At 37.7% G+C, this 26673-nt stretch overlaps 1 protein-coding gene across 30 annotated transcripts in view; it reads left to right on the forward strand.

The window, feature by feature from the left end:
* NRXN1 (neurexin 1) overlaps positions 1 to 26673 on the forward strand; it is a 633554-nt gene that overhangs the window by 445280 nt on the left and 161601 nt on the right. The gene's annotated exons all lie outside the window — the stretch shown is intronic.

A 26673-nucleotide genomic window follows, 5' to 3' on the forward strand; every position in this document is an offset into this window, starting at 1 on the left:
TTCCACTGTTCATTGGTCTGAAGAAACTGCAGAAATATGAGTAGGTATGAGTAGGATCTATGTCTGGCCAGAAAACTCCTGCTGGAAGGTGAAAGGTGCAGAGATAATTTTACAGATCCTGCTGCTTTGCTTCAGGCACTTGTTTAAGTAAACACTGGTATTATAGTTAATCACTTTGCGCTAATAAGGAAAGCTTGTCTTAATACTATTCTGGTTTTGTGAGATAATACCTTAATTGTTAGTTAATTAGACCACTTATTTAATTCAGATGTTGCTCTGTGATGCCGCAGTGTCATCAGCAAACTGGAAACTTGTTTTAATATTTAATGTTAGTTTGCCTTTTTCTTCCAGATGGTTTTATCATCTGGAGCCTTTCTCACTTTTCACTTTTGTTGCAGTACCACTGAAGAGCAGCTACAAAAATCACTGACTAATCTGATCTACCAGAGGGTAGAACTGAGCATACTGGGCCTGGTTCATTCTTTCATCTGTTTTAGTTACTTCCCTTTCACAATCTGTGACACCAACTCATTGCACCAGGATTTTGTGGGAAAGCCACAGCAGGGAATTTATTTGGATTTCCTCAAATCCAAGTTAACAATACTTTCATCTGCTTTTCAGCACTGTGCCTATGCTATTTAATGGTTTCTCTCTTAACGACGCTCCAGTGATGATGTATCACTGTAGAGCAAAACACGCTTTCCCCAGAGCTGAGCAGCCTCTTCCTTTCTCTCCTTAGCAACGATCCCAGGTGTGTAACGTTTGTTTTCTGTGTCAATTCTTCTCATTTAGCAGTGTGCTCCTGCTGCTGTTAAGTCTCTTTGTTTTGTGTGTTGTTTTTTTTTTTTCAAATAGATCGAGCTGGTCCTAAGCATTTCTGCAGCAATAACAGACATGATAAGGATTTAATGAACTCGTATTGTCAGTGTTCTAATGGTTTAGGCTTAATACAACAATCGCACTAACAACAGGTGATTCTTCTTAAGTGTTTAAAGCAACTTAAATATCTTTGATTGTGAAAGCCCGTTTAGACTGAAGAATGCTTATGCTTCAGAGGGTGGGATTAGCTCAAGGAACAATTTGCACATTCCTTGGCTTTGGATAATTACCTAGCTTATGCTGAATAAGGAATATCAAGTTAAAGAGAGGTCCTTTTTGCCAGTTCTGTCTGAAATTGTCCTGAAGCTTTCAGCACAATGGCATGAAACTACTGATGCAGCTTTAACTCCTGCCAGAATTTGTGGCTGATAATCTGTGTTTGGTCAAAGACCAAATTTAACCCCAAATATTATCCCTGGGGAGATGTGAATTGTGCTTTCTGCTGCATTATGCAGAAAGTGTTATGCATTCTCTGTGGTCTAGGAACAGCTTCTTGTACAGAGCTGGTTCTCTGCCTTTTCTGCTGTGGGTGAGTGCTGTTGGGTCAGCTATTCCTCTTCATTCCAGGCCTCTGAATGGAAAGGAGGGGTTGGAAGATTACAACCTCAAGTATCTCACTGCGCGCTATTTTTTGGGGCTGGAGTCTCTTGTTTTCTGTTCTGTCCACAACCTTGGTAGACTTGTGACTTACTGCCTATGCACTAAATGCTACAGGCTGTGCTTTTCCTATCCAGAGTCCCATCCAGAGTTTCTTTCTTGACACAGTGAATTTCAGGGAACAGTAGGGTTTGTGGATCAAAAGTCCCCAGCTTTTTCCTTGCGTAGCAGATGGAGTTTTTAAGGCTCGCCGTGGATTAGGCAGCAGCCAACTTCTCATTTAGGGACAAGTACAAAGAGCGTTATCACACGTGAAGTTACTTTGCAGTAACTTCTACCTATTAAAATAAAAAGTGAAAAGATTATGCTATACAGACTTAATAACCATTCAGCATCTTTGATAATGTCACTGCTGTCAGTATCATACTCACTACAGCACTTAATAGCTGAACAGATGCAGCTCACTAGAGCACCACATGGTATACAGCAGCAGGGAGTCCCGTTTGACAAGTTGGTTTTGTTTTATTTCCTTTTCAGAGAGCCTTCCCTGGTATCCCAGGTTTCTGTGCTGTTTTGTTGCTTTTATTCAGCAAAGGGAATCTGCATTGCTTCTTTTCAAAGAAAGAGGTTTTTTACTTCTTAGTGGAAGCACTATGAAATTCCTAACAAAGCTACTGTAAGGAATGATTTAATTGAAGATGGTAAGCCCTTGATTTGGAAAGGGTTTGTCTGTAGCAGGTGGTATATATCTGCATTCATAGGTTACACGTAGGGTAGAAGCTGTTCTGTTTGTTGTAGGTGATTTGAGGGCTTTTTTTTTTTTATTGCAAGATTTTGTGTGTATGTCTGCAAGTCACTTTGCTCTGTGAATGATAACTCTTGGCTGTAATAGTGAGGCAGTTGTTTGTTGCTTCCATGTTTGTTCTCTACGGATCAATTCATAGGACCATTTTGTGAGACTGTCCAGTCTTCTAATTGCTTGTCTGGAAAAACACCTGAGTATACACTTTGAGGCTAAAGTAAGATGGCTATGCACTTAATATAGTCTAAAAAAAAAAGAAATGGCAGAACAATACAGGACGTGTAATGAAAACCCTGGAAAGGTAGAAATACAGGGTATTTGTTTTCAGGACACATATAGTAAATATGTAACTGAGACTGAACTTGTTGCAAACATTATGCTATCCATCCTTTGTTTTGTGGCATAAATAAACCTAGAAACCCCCTTGGTTACTCTTCCTATTCCTTATTAATATAGGTATATAATTAAGGCTTGATGTTGCCAAGGGCTAAACTTACAGGTAGTGCCTTCCCCAGAGCTAAAAAAAAAAAAAAAAAAAAAAAAGTCACAGGTCTGTGTTTAACAGTATTTAAGACCTGAATATAAAATCTCCTTTTTAAAAGTTGGGTATTTAATTTGACATTCCTAAGGCATTGATTTTCTTTTCTTCTTTCTTGCTTTTCAGTGCACTTTCAAACTCAAAAAGCACAGGCACATCTCCTTGTCACAGCTGTAGTGTGGTACATGATGACACTGAGCTCTGCTAGTGTGGGAGGAGGGGAGGTAGGGGCTGCAAGAACAGTGGAGAACTGATTAAAATTCAAAATGAGCTTGATAAAGTGGAGAAATAGTCTGAAATCAGGAAGATGAATTTCTACAAAGGAAAGCACAGTTCTGTACTGTGCACCAGTATAAAAATGGGGAATAATTGTGGCCAAGAAGCAGTTCTGCAGAAAAGATTGGAAAGTTACAGCTGATTGCAATTTGTCACAGGAAAAAACAGGCATTGGGATGTATTCACATGTGGGGTGGAAGAGAAGGCAAAGAAGTTAATTGTTTATTCAGTGCTGCTGGGACCTCAGCTGAAGAAGCATGTTCAGTATTGAGTGCTCTGCTTTGAGAAGGAGGTAAGCAAATTAAGCAGCTAGTAAAAGAAACTCTGCTTTAATTAACGTTTAGCTCCAAAGAATATAGTGAAAGAATGGGCTCTGTTTTGTTCATGAAAGGGAAGGCAGGGAGTGACTGACTGTGAAAACAGCCTTTTAATACACACAGGTTGCTATAAAGAGGAGCGTGACTAACTTGTTTTGCCTGTCTCTCAAGGTAAGAAATAGTTGGATTAATTTACAACAGTGGTATCAGGTACTGGGGAGGAAAAAAGTCAAGCTATGTGGAGCAAGTTATGTAGGTAGGCCCAGTTAATCTATGCTTTTAGGATCAAACTACATTCCTGTCAGTGATGAGGATGCCACGGAGCAGTACAGTTGTTTATGCTGCAATTTGTAACGGGAAGGCTGAGGACCAGGAATGTTTGCACGTCAGCACAGTGAGTTTCATTATTTTCATTTCTAAAGGCAGAGATGAGAGAGAGAGAGAGTAAGCTGCTGAGTGTTTTCTTTTAATATCTGTTGGTTTTATTGTGATCAGCAACTGTAAGACTGTACAGTATATCAAGGTAGAACCCAGTATGCCTTTGCTGCATCAACGTCTCCTTGTGCTTATGTTAGCCAGCTAGTGGTCTAGAAATGAAGTTAAATTTATACATCTGAGAACAATTTACCACCCGAGCAAAGGACTGTTGGTGTGTTGTTCTCTAACTGTTGGCATGTGCCTCCTGTTCAGCTTGAAAAAAGGTGGTGGTGATGTAACCAACTTTGTCTCCTCGCCCACCTCTAAACTGTTACCAAGCGTTTGCCTGGTGGCCATGTGGGAGTAGTGAGGTAATTCAAACCGTCCTGGTGTAAATATAAAATAACCTAAATGTGCTAAATGGACAAAACTCAACTGATTATGTTACAAGAATAGCATACAGTTGGGATGAATTATAAAATTTATCAGGTTTTTGAGCTATTTGGCTGGTTCATTGGGTGCACATGTGTCTGTATGGTGTGAAATGTTACTTTAAGTTTGCTTGTCAGTACAATACAGGCAATTTATCCAAAACATGAAAAGTGTTCATAAGTCGCCGGCATTAACCTTCCCCGTTTCATTTTTAAAAATAAGTCTCTGATTTCCCAACATTGTCATTTAAGTTGAGGCTTTTCAACGCTTTCAGCAGAATGTTGATTACAGAATCTACTTCTAGCTGTTGATGACTATCACAATTTAGGGTTCATATCAGTAAAAGCCCACCGCACTTCAAATAACACAGTAACCGTTATAATTTTGGTACTGTTCTCCAGCATTGAATCTTCAGCCTGTGCCTCTATCCAGTAGGTTGTATCCTGGGGCTCGCTCTGCAGCAAAGCCAAGTTATTTCCTGAAGCAACTGTGGGAACTTGCTCTGGACTGAAATGGTTTAAGTTTTGGGTTATCATTTGCCGTGACAGCTAGCGGTGGTCTGTTGAAGTGTGAATCAGTAGTGTTACTCTTATTGTCAGCAATGTGCAGTGCAAGATGAACACACTTTCATGGTAAGGAAGGTGAATCTCACCTCTGTTCTGGTTCTCCCCTTCAATTATATGTTCTTCCCTACTATAGCTCAAGTTGTGTTGTTCAGCTCCCCTGGCTATTTTGCACTTCTGCAGTCACAAACGTAGATTGTGGATTTCCTTTGTTGCCCCAGAATGTAGAAGACATCCAGGATGATAATACATGTCCGTTCATTGAGGTGGAAGAAAAATAATGAATAAAATCATTGCTGTGACTGTGTCAGGATGGTCTTTTTATTTGTCTCGTAATGGAGGTGTTGTTCAGCATTTCTAATTACCATATTAATCTTCACTATCCCTTGAGACAAGTGTAATATCAGGAATAGTAGTGCATGACAAATTTTGACCCTCAGAGGTGCTGGTTGCAAGCAGTTTAGTTTGCTGGCAAACCTAATTGGTTCCCTGTAGTCCTTCCTTTTCTCCCTGAAAATATTTGAGAGATTCACGATGCTTTTTTCCTATAGTGTAGAGAAATGTTAAAAATCTAGTCAGAGAAATAGTCTTGTGTGAATCATGTTCTCCCACACACATGCTACGCGTGAAGAGTTTATCAGAAACATTCCACACACTTAGTATTTTTTTTAAATGATAAGCAAGATTGATTTCTGCGTCTGAGTTTTGCATATGTGAATTTGTACACTGTAGTTTTGTTGTTGTTTTTGAAATTGCTTTTACGGTGCCAGTGTGCAGGAGTGTTCCCAATCACAAGCAAAGAGATAGCTGTGGTGAGTGGTGTATAATCCCAGAAAAACAAATTATTTCCTCAAGAACGGGGAAAGGCAGTGGAGCCTTTTGTCCATCCCACCTCCACTGAGCTTTCTTCTCTGTGGGCCTGACTGGTTCTGGTCTATGACTTAAATTACCAATCAGTGGGAAAAACAAGTACTCTTTTCTCTAAGCCCTCCTAGGGAGGTGACAGTAGTGCTTTGGTTGGTAAGGCACAAAGACCAGTAAGCAGATCATTAAGGAAGGCAGTGGGCTTTTTGGTTAACCACTTAATTAGCTCAGTTATTATAAATGTTCAGTGTGGAGTGCTAATTTTCTGGTGTTGTCATCTTTGCTTTGGAACACATTCGCCTATCAGGAAAAAAATTATGTAGGTTTTCAAACTTCCTGATCTATTACATTGACACCACAGAATCTTGTAGATGCAATGTAAAGGTTATACGATCAGTAGCTGGGTATTCTAATTCTCATTGTCCATGTGTTTCCATTTTGAACTGGCTTCAAGAGAAGGATTGGTGATCTAGGTGTAGTTGTGTTGTGTAAGTTAGAAAAAGTTTCTCTGATCTTGTTTCTTGGTGGAAACTGGAACTTGGGAAATTTGAAGTGCTGGACAGAATTTAGAAGCAAAGGTGAAAGGAATGCTATGGCACCACTTATCAATTGGGGCTGATTTTAGTGGGATTTGAGAAAGCTGGATTCAAATTTTTTCCATATCTAGTTCAGAATGGGAGCTCTTCTAGACTCCCACATTGTAGCTTGAAGGCATTAAATATCAGCTTTTGACTTCCCTTGCTGCATGAATCTTTGTTTCTTTCTGTATTTCTAAAGCAGTGAAATGTTTTGTATTGTTATACATCCGGGAGGAAATTTTTCAAACTTTATCTAGTATTTGTAAACATATCTTAATAGATAGATATTGATAACAAAACTGTCCTCATTCTTTTACAGTCATTATAGTCCTGAATCCTGTTGCTTTGTTTCTTAACGTAAGTCATTGTATTGCATGGTAATGCTTCCCTTAGAGCCCGCCTCAAACATTTTTCAGTCAAAATTCAGGATGGAAGCTTCATTTATGTTAGTGAGAAATGAAGTCCTGACTGTTGTTCCTGTGACTGCCTCTAAGTGCGGAAGGCAAGGAGCTTGGAGAGCACTGCAACACTTGCACAACGTTAAAGAGCGAATGTCACAGTGCTCTTAACATGAAACATGGCATACTCACGCTTCCTGGAATCCACTGCACATTTTCAAGGGCCAAAACCTTTTCTGAACCCCTCAATACAACAAAATTTAGCACATTTCTTTAGCACAGTTGAATATTTTTGCAAACGTGGACAGTCGACATGATGACAAAGCATTATACTGATGAAAAGACAGAGCAATTAGGTGAAACATTCTGTGGTGCTTTGTAGTGAGTATTCCTCTTTTCTGCGAAGGAGGATTATGCCTTTTATATTACTAATTCCAGCCACCTGAGATACGTTAAATCTGAATTCTGTAGCGTATTTCTCTGATCTATTAAAACCCTCATGAAAACAATATAATGATCCTCTGTACCAATCACCTGTTACAAAACTTCCAGAAGATTTAGCAATGATGGCAAAAAAACTAACACATTAGAAACATTAGTATGTGATTATTATTTTTAAGTCTTTTATGGTTTAAGAATAAATAACCTTCTGAAAGCCAACTGCAGCTCCCAATTTGTTTACAATTCATAATGAGTTCCTGCGTAAATGCTATAAGGCTCTAAAATTAGAGAGCAGGTTGTTTGTTTGGGTTTCTACTGGCTATTGTGAAATCAAGATGTTTGAGGTCATAAGTGTAAGTGGGGATAACTTGTGTTGCTATCCTAAATGAATATTTTGATCAATTTACCCTCACCTCACATCTTCTGAGCAATAGGAAATAGATAGTTATGGGTTCCAACTAGAGAGTTTCTCAATGGTTGGTAATACAACTGGTAGTTTCTTGGTTATGTATTCTTTGGGTGGAGAGTGGCAGTGAACTTTATTATATGTTTCCTAATTTCCAAACTGCTGCTAATTCAGTATGTACTCAGTGCAAAATAGAAACCTTTTATTGATTGCCTGTGTGTGTCAGTACTTACCGCTTTTATTAAAGTAACTATTTATTTTCTGATTGAGGACCTGTGACATAATTATGATGCAAGTTTAAAAAATAGATATATTACTGAAAAAAAGAGTTCTGGCAGCAGAGTTAGGTAAACCAGAGGATCTCCTGGCTGGCACATAGCTCCTTAATTTTAAGATACTGATCTTGGTGTTAAATGGAAATAGCAGGCCAAAGATATTTCTAATATTGCATCACTGCCCTGTTTGCTTTTTTTTTTTTTTAATATAATTTTTGAATCTTAAAACCATTTATCTGCATTCTTTTGATTGCTTGGCTTTGTAATTAATGCAATAAATGTGATTGTAAGAAATTGCATAAAAACAATAGACCTAAACAGGAAACACACTTCTATGCCTTTTTTGTCTATTTTCGTCTTAAGACAGAAGATTATGAATTTGTTCTGCTTTCTGTTGCTGTTCCAGAGCAGCAGAAGCTAATGCTAGTTTCTACTGTCTTATCTAAAATAAATTTAGAAATGGTAGCTCATGCCAAAAGTATATCTGTATGGCTTGTTAGGTTGGCAGAAAATTAGCGTGAGATTTTATAATGTGGATTTCTTTTATCCTTCAGATATTAGTGCCTCGTGGTCATGTTTCCAAACTTTCCTGGAACATTTTGAATAGTAGGAGCTTAATGGTTGTTTATGGTTTTTGTTTTGTTTTCCTTGGCATGTTAATGAAAAGAAAACCATTGCGGTAAGGCTGTGGGGAGGGGAATGAGCAGTGAAAATCTGCCTGGCTCTCTATCAGTAAGCACCTTAGCAGTTGCTGCAGAAGTACAGCTCTGAAACAAGGTTTTCAACCCCTGTGTGACTTTGAGGCTTGTTCATTAATGAAACAAAGCACAGGGTAAAAGGGTGTTGAGCTTCAAGTTTAATTGCAATGCTTCTTTGAATGTGGGATTCCAGCTAAGGCTCTGGATTTCTCTTTTAAACCAAGCCTATCCAGGTACATGCATGAGTACTTCAACTGTGTGATAAGAATAAAATGGATGTACTTCTTCTAAGATCTGTGCTGTGATTCTCATCGAGAAGCATAAATTAATCCCTAATTCACACCTGTGGCTTCTGCTCAAAATAAAAATATCCCGAGGAAAAGAATGTCAGAGTTGATTGGTAGAAAATTTGTTGTAACTGCATTATATATGAAAATGAATATATTGGATGACAATTTCTATTATTTTCACAAGGTCCATTCAGTGTAATTATAATTTACCATTCAATTATACCGTTCTCTTTATGCTAATTTTCAAATTATTCTTTCTTTTACTTTAATGGGTATATATGAATCATAGGAAATACACCTAATTAATACCTCTGCTCACTGCTACAATTAAACATTAATCAGATTTGATTTTTAGAGTAATGTGCTACCAGTCTTCTAATCTTCTGAGTTACAACCTGATAAAAATTTCATTGCCCTTGTTATAAAGTTCTCAGTGGGGAAGGGATTTCCATCTAGTGTATTTCATACACAGTGCTGAACTTCCATATAAATTTCACACTCCTTATACAACTCTATAGATAAATGGGTTAGAAAAGCATAGAGTGACAAAAAGCAAATTGACCTTTTAGACTTTGTTTGAAAAATAAGTTGTGTGTCTGTCAGTGCAATCTGAGTTAATGTGATGTTTCGTATCACCACGGGGATATGATGGTGCTTAGTTTGTCTCAGCCTTTCTTATGAGGGGGAGTGGTGGGGCAGCGCTGAGCTTTGCTTTCTTAGCAACAGGGCCCAAGGGAAAGGCCAAGGAATGAAGCTGTATCAGGGTAGGGTTGGGGGGTTAGGAAGGGTTCTGCCTTCCGAGGGCAGTGGGCACAGAACAGACTGCCCAGGGCAATGGGCATAGCTCTGAGCTGCTGGAGCTCAGGGAGCATCTGGACAGTGTACTCAGACACAGGTTTTGGGTGGTGCTGCTTGAAGCCAGAAGACGGACTCAGCAGCTCTTGTGGGTCTCTTCCAACTCAGAATATTCTGTTCTTTTTTAGCCAACATATTTCCTTTTTTCTTCTCAGCTTAGAGGAAAAAGTCAGATGTGAGCATGAAACAATGCATGAATGTTCAAAATCCACCTTTTTTTTTTTTTTTTTTTTTTTGGTAGTGATTGTTTGGAAAAAATCAACCTTGAATCCTGACATTTAAAATTGGCAAGTCATTGACCTGTTAAGCAGCAATGCTGTAGAATAGCCCTCTTTCTTCAGTGTATCTGTAAAGCATCTCAGGGTTGTGCGCTGCTTTGCTTTGGTCCCTGCTGCCCCCCCTACCACTGATTCCTAGGCTTGAAGAAAGGCCATGGTAAGTTGAGTGATTTATGACAAGAAGTGGACAGGTGGGGAATTAACTTTGTTGTGCCCCTGAAACTTGTCTCTATTAACTTGCTTTCAACAGTGAAAAACCCTTTTCAAATCATAGGAAGTTCAGAATAACAGGATGGAATGAGTTCTGGGTCATAGGTTATCTCTCCCCGATCATCTGCAGCTTAGAGGTATTTCTTACATTTTTTTTTTCTTTAGAGAGCTAAGCCCCATCTCTTCATTCAATAAAAAAAAACAGAAACAAAAACAAATGAGAACTTGATCTAGGCAAGGGCACAAAAAAGGTTGTTAGAACAGTTTTTTGGTAGAACTGCAAAGAGTCCAACTCTTATTCTGATTCTCAGAAGATTTAATTAACCCTGAGCTTATCGTGTTGCCAGAGCCTTGGTTTCTACCCTATGCAACAAGTGAGGACAGTATCTGATTTGAACTTTGGAATTATTAAATTTTGTTACAAGCACAGAAGGAGTAGACTGCTCAACCAGTTGTATCTATAAATGGCATTATCGAAGTATCAGACTGATGTGGCAGAAGATAAAAATGAGTCATGAAGCTGTTCTTTCCTTCAGTAGAAATGGCAAGTGTCTGTGTGAGAGCTAACATACACAAACAACAGCATGTTTGAAGGGTGGGTTGTACTCTTTCTCTTTTTTGTTCACGCAGATGGGATGAAGTTTTCTGACCTGTCAGGGATCCTCTCAAGTAGGAAGACTTTGGTAAGGTCTACAATGAATATGGTGCAAAGAGGGCGCTGGCTGCCATACAACAATTGTTTGTATGTGCTGGACCTCTGCTCCATCAGGATTCTGTGGGATTTGGAGAGATCTAATGAGAACAGCCCTCTCTCTTTTTCTGTGATAGAGGAAGGGCTTCTTTGAGGACCCCATGCTTCTGAGCTAACAGCAGGGAGCTGTGCTGTGCATGTACTGGTGTTGCTGTAATCACTGCACAGGCTGTGGATCAGTGACAATGCTCAAATACATGAGGTGGCCCCATGAACTGATTTCTTTCAGCTCTATAGAGAGGATGCTGAATATGTGTTACACTGTTCTCCAGATGTAAGAAATGTAAGGAAAAAAAAAATGTAATTCTGTTTTGTATCATACTTATGTCCATTGTCACTTGTTTGTTTTTGTTTTGTTTTGTTTTTTAGTTAGATTTTGCATATAGTGTACTTACTAAGAGGCAGCTACGGGTGTTTCCTTTCTGCTTCATTTCCATATGAATATTCATGATTATTTGTTAGGTTTGTCAAGGGTTAGTCTCTATTACTTCATCCTTTGGGTACTTCAAAGCTTTAAAGAAGTAAAAATTTAATATTACAGTCTGGTTTTGTTCTTTTTAGGCAAATGGGGGACAGACTCATACATTGTTCTGATGCCTCCTACTAACTACTTTTATTTTTTTCTTTAAAAAGAAAAAAACAACACTTGGCATCCATCTTAATGGAAAAAGAACTTGGAACTTAAATTTGTAATGGATGGTTCTTCATGGCTGTTCTTAAATTGAAAATAATGTTTTTCTATTGATTTATTGACCTGATCAGCATTTAAGCCAAAAGCAATATTGTTCTCTTTAATTTAGCCGAGTTGCTACCAAAACTGCCAAAACATTTGTATATCAAATGTCCTTCCTAAAAATGACATCCTTTTCTGTATGTGAGCTACAGAGAAACCATTTTTTGGCTCAATTCTTCAAAAATGAAAGGAATTTTCTTGTGAAGCTTTCTGCCAGTCTTGAACAACTCTGTGATAAATTTTAACAGCGTGTTAATGGCCAAATGTTACAAGCAGACATTTTGGATTTGCTGGAAACGCTTCTTTAGTTGTGCAGATCTTCAGTTGTACCTTTAAAAAGCTGTTTTTAATGAGAGCAAAACTTGCAGAACACTAAAATAAAATATTAGTAGAAGGAAAAACAAGCATATGGATTTTAAATAGGGAGACATTTTTGTCTGTTACTGCTGTTGCATGTTTTTGGAGTAACTGCTCCAATGGGGTCATAAATAGGAAACCAGTGTTACACATACAAATTATTTTCAATGATCTGCCCTAAAGCAAGATTTTATTTTTTTGCTGAAAAAATGCGTGCCTTAGTTTGAGTTCAGAGGTGATGCTGAATTTACTCAAGCAATGTTTAAATCCAACAATGTGTATGGGTTTTTTTTTTTATTTATTTTCATTTTTTAGCTGGATCAGATTTTCAGCTACTATACTTCTCATGTACTTTTGCATGTGTTTGTATGTAGTACTCTGCAGTGTTAAGTGGACTCATAAATCTTTCTGGGCTGTTAGCCTGATCTGTAAGAAACTAATGTGCAAAGGGAGTATTTTGTCCACCAGACATTAATGCAGAGTATGACAAAAGAACTATTGCTTTGCATGATTTATAAGGCTGACCTCAGGCTGAAATGTAATAGTTTCATTATTCATTTAAATGTACCCAGGGTAGTAACCTCCTTTTTTATTACTATTTTTTTTCATTACTTCAATTCTGGAATTAGGCTTGCTGTTGTGTGTTTTTCTCCAAGCTCTGAGCAGAATGCAGGGCTAGGCAGAAGATGACCAGCAGAATGCATCTTGATGACAATGACAGACCTCTCTTGACCAAGAGAGAATGCTGTTCTTCCTGGATAGTGAATGGGGGTAGGGGGGAAGTAAAAGATGAAACAGCATAATGTTTGGTTATGCCTCTATCAGTAAGGCTTGTATTTAGGTTGATGGAGATGGTATCTTCTTCAGCAAAGGGCTTTTGGTACTATAGTAGTTCAAAAGGCATGTTATGGCTGTTGCAGACATTCATTTTCCCAGAAAAGCTTGATTACCAAAGAAAACAGGTTTCTGTAGTTTTGTCCTTGTGTTGATCAATCCAAACTTCTTCCAACAGTATTTGGGCCTAGTTTTAGTTGAATTTTGTAGAAGCAATGTAATTTTTTTTTTTTTTTTTTTTTTTTTTGTGAAAATCTGCAGCTCCCTCTCAGGAGGGAGACCTCTTAAGTTCCTGCTAGGAAAGAGGTAAGAAAAACTTGGGTGTTTTCCATTCTGCTTGGCAATAGCTAAAAAGTCGATCAGCATTTGTAACCATTGGCCAGCTGGTCAGTTCACGTACAAATTCAGTGTAGGGAAGACATCTTCTGTCCTCTATTGATATGGTAGTACATAAAAAGGTAATAAGAGAAACAGGGAAGGAAAAGGTTTTGGAAAGCTCCTGGTGTACTGCATACAGAGCAGATCCTTGTGATGTAGAAATTCTAAGCCAAACCCATTTCTTGATATTTTTGTTGTTGTTGTTTATTAGTGTGGCAAAAACTTTCATTTCAGTACCAGCCAGGACACAAAATATTCTTCTGATAAAGCAGTATGCTAATAACAGAAATCCCACACTGTGGTCCAGATTGAAGTGTTAGCTTGCATGGCTTTTGTGGTGCTTAGCAATAATTATAAGCTAATTCATTACACGTATTCAGCTACATACAACAGTTTTAACCCACGAGCCCCTTCTCTTGTTTCCTTTGGAGACCACACATAGCCCAGTTCATACCAAGCTTCCAGATAAGTTTGAAAATGGATTTACAAATGGACTAAAGTGCCTATTGCCATAATGTGTTTGCCAAAAAGTAGCATGATGAACTCTAAAGCCAGATTTTCAGAGTTTGTTGCATTGAATTTAGTAATAACAGTTGTTCAAAAGAATGGTAAGTCTGCTCTTTCAGAAGAAAAGGCTGGCATCAACCTTTCCTCACTGCAGAGGTGACCGAGCTTCTCAAGTGCTTCTTCAATCTTCAAAGGAACAGGTAGTCTTCAGATATATGAAGATGGGGGAAAAAAAACCAAAAAAAACCAACACAGCTTCAAATAGATTAAAATAACTTCTATAACTCAGTGGTTTTACAGCACGTCCTCAATTCTTAAGTAGCTTGGATTATGTCCACCTGTGATTGTAATGGCTTGAATGATTGTAAAAGCTTTTCAATATGCAGTACTATGCATAGTGCTCAGATACAAAAACTACTGCATTCTTATTGCCTTGCTGGTCAAGACTATGCTAGCTGTAGGAATATGACTATGTTGGAAGGCTATATTGTACAGCAGGGGGGAAAATTAATGAGGCAGATTCAGAATGATTTCAGGCATCTGACAAAATTGGCTTATAACTGCAGAAGGAATATTAGTTATGTATGAAGTTCTTCCAACTAAAAATAATAGTTAATGTAGTTCCCCAGTGTTGGGGTCCAGTTAAAATATTGCTGTGCTATACTTAAATAGACTTTGAGTATTAGCAAAAAAAAAAAAAAACACCAAAACCTAGACTGTATTGTTTATTGATGTGTATTTCTATTGCTAAACAAAATATTTATAGCAATCTTTAATGAGTGGATTATCATTCATAAAATATGCGATCATAAAAATGAGGAATAGTAGGATTATTAGTGGCATTCAGTAGTAGAGAGATTGTCTGTTAATGGTTTGCTCTTTCTGTAGTCATTAGGGCTGCAGCTGTGAATTACAGTATTACATTTCAGTACATTCAATAGAAGAATTTGTCCAGAGAAAAAGTAATAATTAAAAAATAAAGGAAATAAAATGGTTTTCTTTCCTTCCCTAATAATTATAATTATAGCCTTGATCAAGGCACGCAGAATTTTCTTTGAAAATTTGACTGTCTTACCACAGTTATGTGTTATAGAAGAGAAATTTGATCCTCGTAAATAAACTGATTTTATAATTGTTAATTTTATAGACCCAAATTCCCGTTACATTTATGCCTAACAATATATATGAGCGCACTTGGTGACGTGAGCACATACTGCTAGTGGACTGTTTTTGTAAGTAAGCGCTTTGAGCTAACTCACTGAAAGGGGCGTACTTGTCAACTAAGTGCATGACATACCCTTACCACTTAGGTTATTTCTGTCTCAGTTATTAAATTTGAGATCTATTTCTGTTGGCATCCTTAGAAGCAGTCATTAACTCATAAATATTTCTACTTCCCACCAAGAATTTTTGTAAAAAAAAAAAACAAAACAGTAAAGCAAAAGCACTTTCACTTGAGGGAATGATTCATCCATTAGTAGTTTTAATGACTGCAGTCCTGCTTTATGAAAATGTTACAAAGGTATAAAATGCAGATAAACATAGAGACGAGACGTAAATTTTCCAGAAAGCCTCCTACGTGTCTGAGGAGACTGTGCTCTGTTTTCCAAAGTAAGGTTGAGCTTATTGAAATTTTCAGGGATGCAAAGGCCAGTAAGTTGTGAAATGTCCATTGGCTATCAATTATGAATAACTATTATGAATAACTTTTTTTGGTGGGCTCTGTGAGATTCCTGCTGTGATTAGTTTGGGGTTTCTAAGATGCAAAGATTAATTCATTCTTATTGCTCTTATTCAATAAGTCTCTGAAGAGACTTAGCAACTGGGGGTGCCATAGGCCTCTTCCTAAATGATTTAAGTGTTTTGAATATTATACTCTGAATTGAGAATTATTCTTTACCCACATATAACAAGTAATAAGGGCAAGACAGCATTAACAAAAATGAGAGAGCATGATGTGTGTGAACTAATAGAAGTATACAGCTTTTTGAGTGTGAATAAATGAATCTATCAGTTATTGTAGCCTGCTGTATGATCAACTTGGATTAGCTGGTTTTTTTTACAGGCATACAACATTTGAGCTTTGTGAAAGCTGTTTAAAATGCATTGCAAGGTGCTATATGCTGAGTGGACAATTAGGAAAAACTGCAGATCTTTTTCAGGGAAAATGGGTAAGAGGAGGCCCAGATCTGCTATTTTTTTGTGGAGTACATCAATGTAGCTGGTGGAAGAAACTAGGGCAGGTGGAATAAAGGAATAAATTCTGGTGAAGGCAGAAGCTAGTAATCATCTGGCCAGAGCTGAAGGACCTCTGTATCTGTGCAGTTTCTGGTTGCTGCTAATGAAAGAATGTCATGTCAAACAGTTGCTTCTTGGAATTAGGCAGTCACTTGGCATATAGCAGACAAAGACTTGAGTTTTCTTTCTTACTCAAAGAAATTATTTGAATTGTTCCGAATTTCTCATACATGTTCTCATTGTCAGACTAATGCTACATCAGGCTACTTGCAGAGTTTTTACTATTTTTTTCTAACTAATGAACCCATTTTTAACTTCATCAAGGATATCTCTTCTCTGGATTTCTCTACACCTACTAATTCTTGTTTTGTTTTGTAATTTAGGAAATACAATTTCTGTGTTTGTGCTTCTCTTCTGAATTTATATGGATCAGCACTTGAAAGACAGCTTTATGATAGCAATACTAGGAGATGCTTTTAACTATTAGCATGCTAACAGGCAACACTTAGATACAGAGAATACCTTTGTTCCATCATTGTTGTTCCTCCAGTGGTGTAGTTTTGGGGGTAAAGGGACTCTGCGTGCGTGTACCTGTAAGCTAATAAGATGTCAGGTAGATTCAGAGCAGCTGTGGTGGCAGCATGAATCTTTACTTATTGATGAGAAACCTCTGGAGGAAATGGTGTGGAATAGAAAATCAGCTCAGCTTGAGTCAGTGTTGTTTTGCAGGAGAACAGTATTTGTCGTGATATATGCAGTGGTGAGACCCAACAGGATCTGGCTTGCTTCCGCAAGGTCGCAGTGTCTGACAGATTTACTAGGAATTCCCTGATTGCCAAACACACGGCCTTGTCCAAACCAAAGTTGTAGGAGCAGGTTTGATTTAGATTGCAGATTTACTTTCCTCATCATCTGCAGGCTAGCAGGGATTTGGCCAGAGTGGTGCTGTGTTCAATCTTAGTGCGTAGTCCCTAGCTGACTTACCGGCTCTGCCTGTGTTAGTGAGTAACGCAGCTCAGGAACAGCAGATTTGTAGAAAGGAGCGGTTGGTGCAGAGAGCCCAAACCAACCCTGTATGAGTTTCAGTAGATTTTTCTTCAGGCTTGCATTAGTATGTTTTAATCTGTTACCAATATCATTCTTACAAACCAAGGGGGAGTCTCCAGCATTTTTGTATCAGCACAAAGCAAATGATTTTGTGTACATACTTTTATGACCAGTGGAAGCTTCCTTTCTGATACATTTTGCTTTGAGATTTTTGCAGATGGTCAAAATGAGTCAATAGTTATCATATGTCTTGCTATATTTTGCAGGTATGGTGGTGGTGAGAATGTTTTAAACAAAGATCAAGTGACACTGAGATTTCACAAGTTGCAGACACTGGATTGAATTCAAAGCCTCTTATTCAAAATGCACTCTTATAAGCTCAGCAAGCCAGTGGTAGCTATTACACCTTCTGTGAGATAAACTTGTCAAAGCTTCTAAAGTTTGGTTAATTTGCACACTTTTGGACTGTACAAAAAGAATGCTTAAGGAGTCTAATAAGCCTTTGTCTGAACGTGGCATTCTTGCAGATATCAAATAGGAAATTAAATTCTGAAAATGAAAGTTCTATGTAACAAATAGGGAGTGGAATGACTTCAGTAGTTTAAGTGTTCTAACAGAACTTTGTCATTTGTTCATATTACTGAGCAGTCAAAAATAATGCATGATTCAAGAGCAGCGTTGAAAACAATAGGCTCACATAACATCATTTAAATGTTTCCCTGGACCTGAGAAATTGATCTTTTCAGGTGATTCTTCATGAAGTTTTGCTTGGTCCCATCGGCATCTTTGGAAATTAATCTTTCATTTTCCCTCTTGTTTCACTGAATATTTATGGAATGTAAAACAAGAGTAACCTTAATTATGTATGGAGATGGAATGCTGTCTGTTGTGTGTGTGGACGTAGCTACAGTAACTTATATTTCTTAACATAAAGTTCTCAATTTTCATAGTGATGGCTGTTTTGTTGTGCCTTTTGTCATAATACCATGGTGTCCTGTTAAGGCATTGAATGCTGGGGAGAGGGAGTTCTTATTGACCTTATTTTCAGATGTGCCTGGTATCACACAAGTTTTATATCAAAACTGAAACTAACTTATGTTCTGGTTCAGTTCCTGTCTAGGAAAGCAAATTTCTCAGAGAAAAATACTTACAGTAGATATGTTCCCAGCTGAGTTTATTTTCCCAGTAGTTTCATGCATGCCTTCCTCCAACTGGTAGAAACGATACCTTCCATCTGCTTCTCTTCCTGCAATATTATTTAGAAAATTTTGAGTTTCCTGAAATAGAACTGTATCTCAGACTATAGAACTTTATAGGAACTCTTGTTTTTGTTTTCTTTTTTTATTATTACAAAAACGTTTTATAAAGTCTTCTCTTATGAGCAAATTGCTGCGTGCCAACAGGTGATAGGATTTGAGCTGCACATATCAATTAGCAGCTGGCAATTTCAGAGATTTGTGGGATTAGGGCCAGACTCTATTAAGAGCATACAATAAAGGGAAAAAAAAGTGAAGAAAACTTGGCGAAGCATAACTTGGAAATATGTCATTTGATCTGAATCTTTCAGATACACTAGCAAAAATTACTTGGACAAATGTATTAAACTTTGCAGATTTAATTTGGAGGGGTAAAAATCATCAGGTTGCTTTTCTTTTCCTGCATACGTTCAGCAGAAATCTTTCACGTGTTGCTACTGAGTATGTCAGTGTTCTGTGGGTGTTGAAAAGCAAGTGGAGGCTCTTCAGGCATGTGCAGCAGATGTACAGTAAGTGCAGGAAAATTGAATAGGCAGTGAGTCAATCAATGAAGCCTGCTTTTTCTACAGATAAAATGCACACATCTAAAATGTGCAGTGAAAGGAAGCCATGCTAAACAAATCAGTCATCATTTTTTTTGAAGTGTTTATGAAATACATCACTAATATCGGCATGATACATCCTTCTGTGGTCAGCCTTTATTCCCTCTGAAATAGGACAAATCACTATATATTTAAGAGGGAATATGTCTGAGAAGTCAAGTAATGGAGAGATTGGTTTCGCTGTGGGTAGACAGTTCTCTCAAGTGCATTGCTGAATTCTTTGCTACGTGAGGTAGCACCTCTTACTTTCTTTGTTTGGTTCTGTGCTATTCAGTACAGTGGTACAAAAGTAAATGGCTTCAATTTGCATTAGGGGAGATTCAGAATTAGAATTAGAGTTAGAATTAGGAAAAAGTTATCTAAAAGAGTTGTAATGCATGGATGCGAGCTGCCCAGGGAGATGGTGGAGTCACTGTCCCTTGGAGGTGTTTAAGAATTCTGTAGGTGTAGCACTTAGTGACTTGGTTTAGTGGGCAGTATTGGTGTTAGGTGGACAGTTGGACTGGATGATCTTGGAGGTCTTTTCTGACCTTAATGATTCTGTGCAAAAGTATGAACATTCACACGAGCTTGAGCAGCTGAGTACATTGAGCAGCTGAGTACATTGAGCAGCTGTCATTAAATGAGCAGATTTTAAGATAAACAAAAAAAATTTAAAAAGGCTTGTGTGATCACTGGTGCAGTTCTTCAGAAATCGGTCATTACTGCAGGAAATAAGGATTGGGAGGCAAAATCTCAAGGAAGTAGAGGTTTCAAGACAGCTATGTGCAAAGAAACATAGTTCAAGGGATGTTATTACTGGAGCGGCTCTCTGTGCAGTGACCATGCATAAGAAAAAGAGTTGGACCTTTGGGGAACTTCTTTGGCCTGCCTGCATTTGACTGAACCCTCTGAATAAAGCAGGATGATACGGAGTCATGTATGTAGGCTTTTTTGAGGAATAGACAGGATTTAGGCAGAAGGCATATGTGTGGTGTTTATTTTGTCACTGTCATTTGTAATTGATCTGCTTTCCTGTGGGCTACTGAAATCCAAAGTGAAAACACTCCCATGAAAATTTAATGAATGGAGATGCTTCTGTTGTATTTTTACAGCTTCACTCAATAACTGGGTATACATTTTTTTTTAATTAAATGTAATTTGCATGATTAGAGGATTACTGAGGTTTTTTTGGAAATGCTATAGTCTCTTTTTCTGTATTTTTGGGAACTTTTAGCAGACACAATGAGAGCACAACTTAGCTGACATCTAAGGCAGGAAAAAGAAACTAGGTTACTTATCTCATATTCTTTGTGAAACGCAGCAAACTATGGGGAAGGTGAAGTGATCTGACAGTGCTTGCAAACTGAAATATTGTGTGACAGTAGTTCAGAACAGCCAAGAAAAATTCTGTCCTCGTTACTGTGCAGTGCAGTCTGTGAATATATTTGCGGTTTCTTATGCAATTGGAATTCCTTAAAGGTAGTGAATTGAAAATGAAATTGTATGTAAATGAAAGTATTTTAGTATTTACAACAAAAATGCCACATTGGTATTTTCAGTAATGTTTCATACTTTATCAGCTCTGACATTTTAGTTGCTAACAAGGGAGTAACTTCAGATTTTCCATGCAATAAATTTTTTCTTATAATGATTAGTTGTAATAATACAGTTTTGTAAGTAATGTAACATTATGTGCAAATAATGATCTAAACATCGTGTTCTCTTTGCCATGAAGTAAAAAATTACTTTTGTATCACAGAATATTTTACCAGTTTGGAAACAGCCATGCAAATGCTTGGTGTCAAACTTAGCTGTTTAAAAAAAAAAAAAAAAAAAAAAAGCATTTATGGGGAGGGAATTTCCACATGCTACAAAATACATAAAGAGCTTGGGAAGTAACCAAAATCTCCAACTGAACTGAAATATTAGGAGCTCTTTCTTCTGCTGGGAGGTATGGTTTACCTATCTTTTCTAGCATAGATCCAAAGAGAAGACAAGAGCTAGAACCAGAGTTTCTCACAGGAGGGAGATCTAAAGATATTTGCATGCTAATGTGTTCAATTTCTGATGCCTGTCAAGATCGCTGCAAGAGATTACAAAATTACCTAAAGAACTGTTATTAAAAAAGCACTGTGCAAACATCAACTAATTAGCCTCTAAAGCGTGTGTGAGAGATCCTGATGCTAGTGGGATACTACTGAGAGGAAAGCATCACATCAGTTTTGCTAAGACACCTATGCAGGATTATTCAACAAGGCTAAGTGCTGGTTGCCACAGTTGGGTCACAGCTACGCAGTGACACAGGCTTGGAGTGTGGCTGAAAAGTTATGCACCAGGAGGGGACCTGCTGGGTGTCTGGTTGACAGCTAGCTTGATGAGCCCAGTGTATGCAGGTGGCCAAGAAAGCCAGCGGCTCCTGGCCTGCATCAGAAATTGCATGGCCAGCAGGTCCCCTCCTGCAGGGAAGGGGACTTTGTGGAAAAAGTCTTTTATTAATAAAGAGTGCTTTCATAGGGCTGTTTAGTCCATTGTTTCCTGAAACAAATAGGCTTCTGATTGTAGCATTGGAGAAAAAAAAAAAAAAAAAAAGTATTTTTAATTATTTTGAGAATTTGGTCTGAAATTTAGTTTTGCCCAAGGCTTCTCACAATCTTCTTGTCATATTTTAGTTGAATTTATGTTACTTAAGGAACTGCTCTAAGAACTGAGCTCTTTCTACTTAGAAAGAGTTGTTCTTCTGGCACTGAGGTGTGATGTGTGAGAGGGTCTTTTGCTATCAGCTCAATTTTTTTTTCCCTATGCAAGACTGTGTTGTATATGAAGGGTCTGCATGCTTTGAATATCTGAATACATTTGATGCAATTGAATCTGCACAGGAAAGATGTGATTAGGAAACTTTTGGTTTCATTTAAGTTGTTTCCACTTGCAAGTGCATCTGTCAAATCTAGTAGATGTTCAAGATCTAGCGCAAATGACCTTGGCGTATTTACAGATGGAAAATGTAGAATTGACCCAAAGAATGTAATATCTCTTAGCTTTTTACTCTTCAGGCTTTTGGCAAATAATAAGTATGAAGAAAGCAACCACAAATTCCACTTGTTTCTTATAATTATTGTCACTGCAGGCAATCTAGCCCCTTGAATATTATATATAAGTATCTGATGTTAAAGTCAGAAATTATCCAGTGCAATGAAAGGTTCTCAAAATTGTTCATTTGCAAGGAATATAATGAGCCCTGTCTAAGATGCTGTGTGCTGATACCTGATGTAGACTAAAAGAACAGTGTGTGCATCCTTCCAATACAACTGTAAACAAGTAACAGCCAGAAAGCTTGTGATAGTGTGCTTCATGCCATATAATTGAAGATGCACTTGCATCAATAGGAAACAACTGCAGAGCAGGATGACATGTTCTTGTGGTCCAGCTAATGGAGGTGAATCATCATCTTATGGTGTACCTCATCTCTATATCTTTTTGTCTGACACTCAGACATGCAATGCGAGAAAGCTGTTGGGAAATACCAGAAGTATATACTAAAAAAAAAAAAAAAAACCCTTCAGACAACAACAGCATAAAAAAAAAAAAAAAAAAAAAAAAAAGAATAGCTCTTAAGGGAAAAGATATGTAAAGAATCAGAAAATCTGTTTAGATTCTATTTAACTTGTACATAATCACAAAATTAAAGACTGCGATTTAAGGATTAAGCTACTGAGGCTTAGAAGATGCTATAAAACTCATCTCACTTTAGAGGATTATATTTTTGAAGTTTTAAATAAGTTTATGATGGGTGGGGGGGGGTGGAGGGGAAGCATCTAAATGCTGAAATAAAAGACTAAAATGGTGGATTCTGTCTTGAGATGTGCTGTGTAATCATCTCCCCACCCCCACATCATCTTCTGACACAAGCTGTCAGATCTGCCTAGGAAGACATCCTTCTCTCTTTTTTTTTGGGAAAGCTGTTCATGTATACTGAATACCTTCTTGTTTGTTTTTTCCAACTACTGTTAAGTGAGACATCTCCAGTAGTTCTCAACAACTATAGCAGCTCTTGGAGACCATAATCAACCTGAAACTTGAATCACTTACTTTAGTTTCCTTGAGGTGATCATTCACCCTCCTATTTTTTCATGAGGTCTGTGTAAGTAGCTTTCTGGAGCTGCTGTTAACTGAGTACATCTGAATCCTCAAACAGTGTACCTTAAAAGGTTATGTATTGGCACTGAACTTCAATTTGTACTTAACTTTACTATCAGCTGCTGTAGTTGTAGGCGTGGTGAATGAGGCAGGTAGGCAAAGAGCATCTTTAATCCGGTAGAGCAGAATTATTCCTCTGGAATGGCCTCTCTTTTTCACTTTCTTGAGACATTCTGTTAAGAACAAATCTTGACAACTGCTGCAGCTCTGTTCAGGGTAAAGCTTATTAGTTTAGCCATATCTCAACTTATAAATCCATGTAAATATGACTTTAAAAAGAAAATGCTGATGCTGCTGTGACAGCATCAGTTTGTGACCATATTTTTAGGTTGAAACATTTGAGGCTTCTCGTGGTGGTTTTTTTTTCCTGATAATATTTAGGTTAGTAACTACTGACTTCCAGATTTTATTTTCTTAAATTATTTTTTAAAGGTGGTTTGGGGTACTGTGGAGTGGATAGCCAGTAAATGTTGATCTCCCTGCAATCCATCTTTACTGAAGTTGAAACACTTGAAAGAAATTGGGAGTTTGAGGGTAACTACAGTGTTCTTTAACTAGTAGTTTTTAAAAACTCCTAGTAATTTTAGTTTTGCTAGTTAAAGAATGTTCATAAATCTTGGATAAAGATGGGCTTATTTTCAGTACACTTTAAAAGTAAATAAACAGGAGTAATAACAAGAAAATAAAGCATCAACTGCCCTTCTGGCAAGCAGGAATTCTGTTATTTCTGATTTCTTTTGCAGTTGTTGTTAACACTGACAGCTGTGAAATGTAAAACCTGGTAGCTTAGTAAATGTTTGCAATTAACATCAGTGTTTCAATTGCCAAATCATAGTCTGTTGTTGTGCCATATGAGAAGCGGATACTCTTAACAAATATCAGCCATTCTGAATTACAGCCATAACTGTAGTTCTAGTAATAAAAAATATTTCCTTTTTTTTTTTTTTTTTTTCCTGTGGATATCTTTCTAAGGAATTGCTTTTCAGATGAAAATTGTAACTTCTAAACTTCTGCAAGGTTAAGATAGAGCAAGCTTTATGGTATTCAGGAGTAAAGCATTATGTAAACAGCAGAAAAGCTTTATTTATCCTTGAGATGTGCAGTTTGATGACTTGATTTCTATAAAAATAGTGAAAAGAACTGTTTTCTTTTATATTTTAGTGAGGAATCCCCTTCTGTAATTACAAGGTGAAATACTTTCTCATGAAATTAATGATCGAAATTCCACTTCTTCAGTTTTGCCAGGGTTCTGTATTTAGCTGAGCAAGTGTTTTTCACACATAGCTTTGTTAGGATATCAGACTTCTTTGTAGACATCTTTGGGGCGATAGTACTCTTTATGCTTTATTAACTTCAACTGTGCTGTGTAGTAATGTGAAACGTGAAAGTGGAAGCCATCCATTCTGCCTTTCATCTCAAAAATGTAGGATATATATGGAGGAATGTATTTTGTTCCTAGTCTTTGCTTAGATAACTCTATCCAGCTTAATAACTGTTTGTGTTTGAATGTTCATCAGCCTTTCACGCTGTAACTGATTAATAATACATAATCAAATCTTCCAAAACAATTTTCCTGACATTGGACTTGGAATCCTCCCAAGTGTTTTACAGTCACGTTTTCATTGCTCCTTTAGTAGTGTCTGGTATTATTAGCACATTTTTTGTCTTCTCTGAATGTGCATCATCAGACTGTGTTTATATGCTACACTTGTTCTACCAAAATCAAGTGACAGTTTGCCTGATTGCAACACATCCTCTGAAGGCTGGGATATGGGCTGGGATCTCACTGCTCAAAGAGTGAGCGTCAGGAGAAGCAGACTGAGCAGCTGTGCTGCCATCAATCCAAGCTGCTCCTGGCTCAGATGCATCTGTGTAGGATGTCTTTCTAAAGTCATTGCTTTGGAAGGTGCTTCTGTATGCGTAACTGAAGGCTGTATAGTAAAACACTCAAAATTCTTTCTGCCAGTTTCTCAGCAACTATGCATTATCAGATGCAAACCCTGACCTAGTAGCAGTGGTTGCTGTGTGATTGCAGTGCGTTCCTTTCCTACGCCAATTAAGCTTAGCGTTAAGCCTGTGTGTCTCATAAAATGATGCTTTGAGCCTAGGTATGTCTGTAGGTAACGCTGCTTTGTCCTTTTGATTCAGAAAGTCACTACTGTTGTTGATACCCCATGGTATCACATGCTAGAGAATGAATGCTAAATGAAGCTGGATACAAGTCTACATAGGTCTCTGCATGTTGAGTCCATATGGAGTTATTTGACAATTATTATGGAGTGGATTTCCTAGTACACAGAGTGTTTCTTCAGCATTTTTGGACAGTTGTATTTTTTCTCCAAATGAAAACTTCCATAGAAAACAGTCAAACATAACCATGTTTTTGACTGTGACCTTGCTTGGGATTCGTTATGGCATTCCTATTTTCTTCCATTCTCTGTGCTTTTGTGATCTCTGCTATCTGGACACAGATAGGGAGCTGTCAGCCAGGTGAGCAGCTGGAAGACACGGCAACTGATTCTGTGCGCTCTTCCAAGACTTTGCCCATGGTGCCTGTTGCACTCTATCTCCTCTACCATTCTACCAGTTCTTATGACAGTTTTTTTGCCTACGGTCTGTCCTGTACAAATGTAAATGCTAGAGGAGAAGAGAAAGAAAAGCATCAGTGCAAGGAAAATGAGGCTGTTTTTTGTGACTTTTTTTTTATTTCTAATTTCTAATATCTAATTTTGATTTCTAATATCCAGGCAATTTGCTGTATTTGGCTGATTTTTACCTTGTGTGATTGTTTTCACCACCAAAGGGTGAGATCTAACATTTTAAAACATTACCAGTATAGAACTGTTGGCTTGCTATCATCTTGTGTAGCCTATAAAATGTGCCGAGCAGTAGGTCATCCTCCGTGTACGACATCGGTAGAAATATTCCTTATGCACAGGACATCCTAATGGGATGACTGTCCCAGGAGGGTATAGATTAGTCTAAATTAACATCTTAGATCCTGTGAGATAGTAGCATTGCCCTTCTAGTATTTCTAGACAAAAAGGTGTCTAGAGTGGTAGGCAGGAGACCTGTTATATACCCTGAGAGGGAGCTAGAGGAGTCAGCAGATACTGGATAATCTATTTAGTCAATAAAAATAGACTGGCTGGTCTCCATCCTTGCCCACCCCAACACTTAGATGGTACAGAGTATAGTCTTCATCTCTGAACTGGGAAGGGCTGTGCCCCATGGTGTCCTTGACCAGTGTTTACAACCCTGTGGGATTTTGGTCTCACAACTGCCTCCTGGAGAGAGGACCACGAAACCAATAATACCTAATTTTTATCATGAAGTCGGTACAAGTTGAGGATCTCACTGTATTCAGGCACGGAGTAGAAACACAAGTAATACTTTGAGCTGACTTCCATCTCACTCAAAAAAGAAAAAATAAATAAATAAAAATAAATGTGTCTATATTCTTATGTTCAATGTTGGACAACTTAGCTATTGTTCCTCTGAACTGAAATTCGTTCCAAGATAAAGCTTAAAGTATATGAGCAGAAAACCAATTATTAAAAGTCATTCTGATACAAAATATTCTGCGTTTACTTTGAGATGTCCAATATTTGTTGTTAACTACTTAAGAATTGAAAAAAAAACACCCAACAACATCATTAATAAATGTGCTGAGCAAAATG

Source organism: Lagopus muta, chromosome 2 (genome assembly GCF_023343835.1).
Source record: "Lagopus muta isolate bLagMut1 chromosome 2, bLagMut1 primary, whole genome shotgun sequence".
NCBI classification, from domain to species: domain Eukaryota; kingdom Metazoa; phylum Chordata; class Aves; order Galliformes; family Phasianidae; genus Lagopus; species Lagopus muta.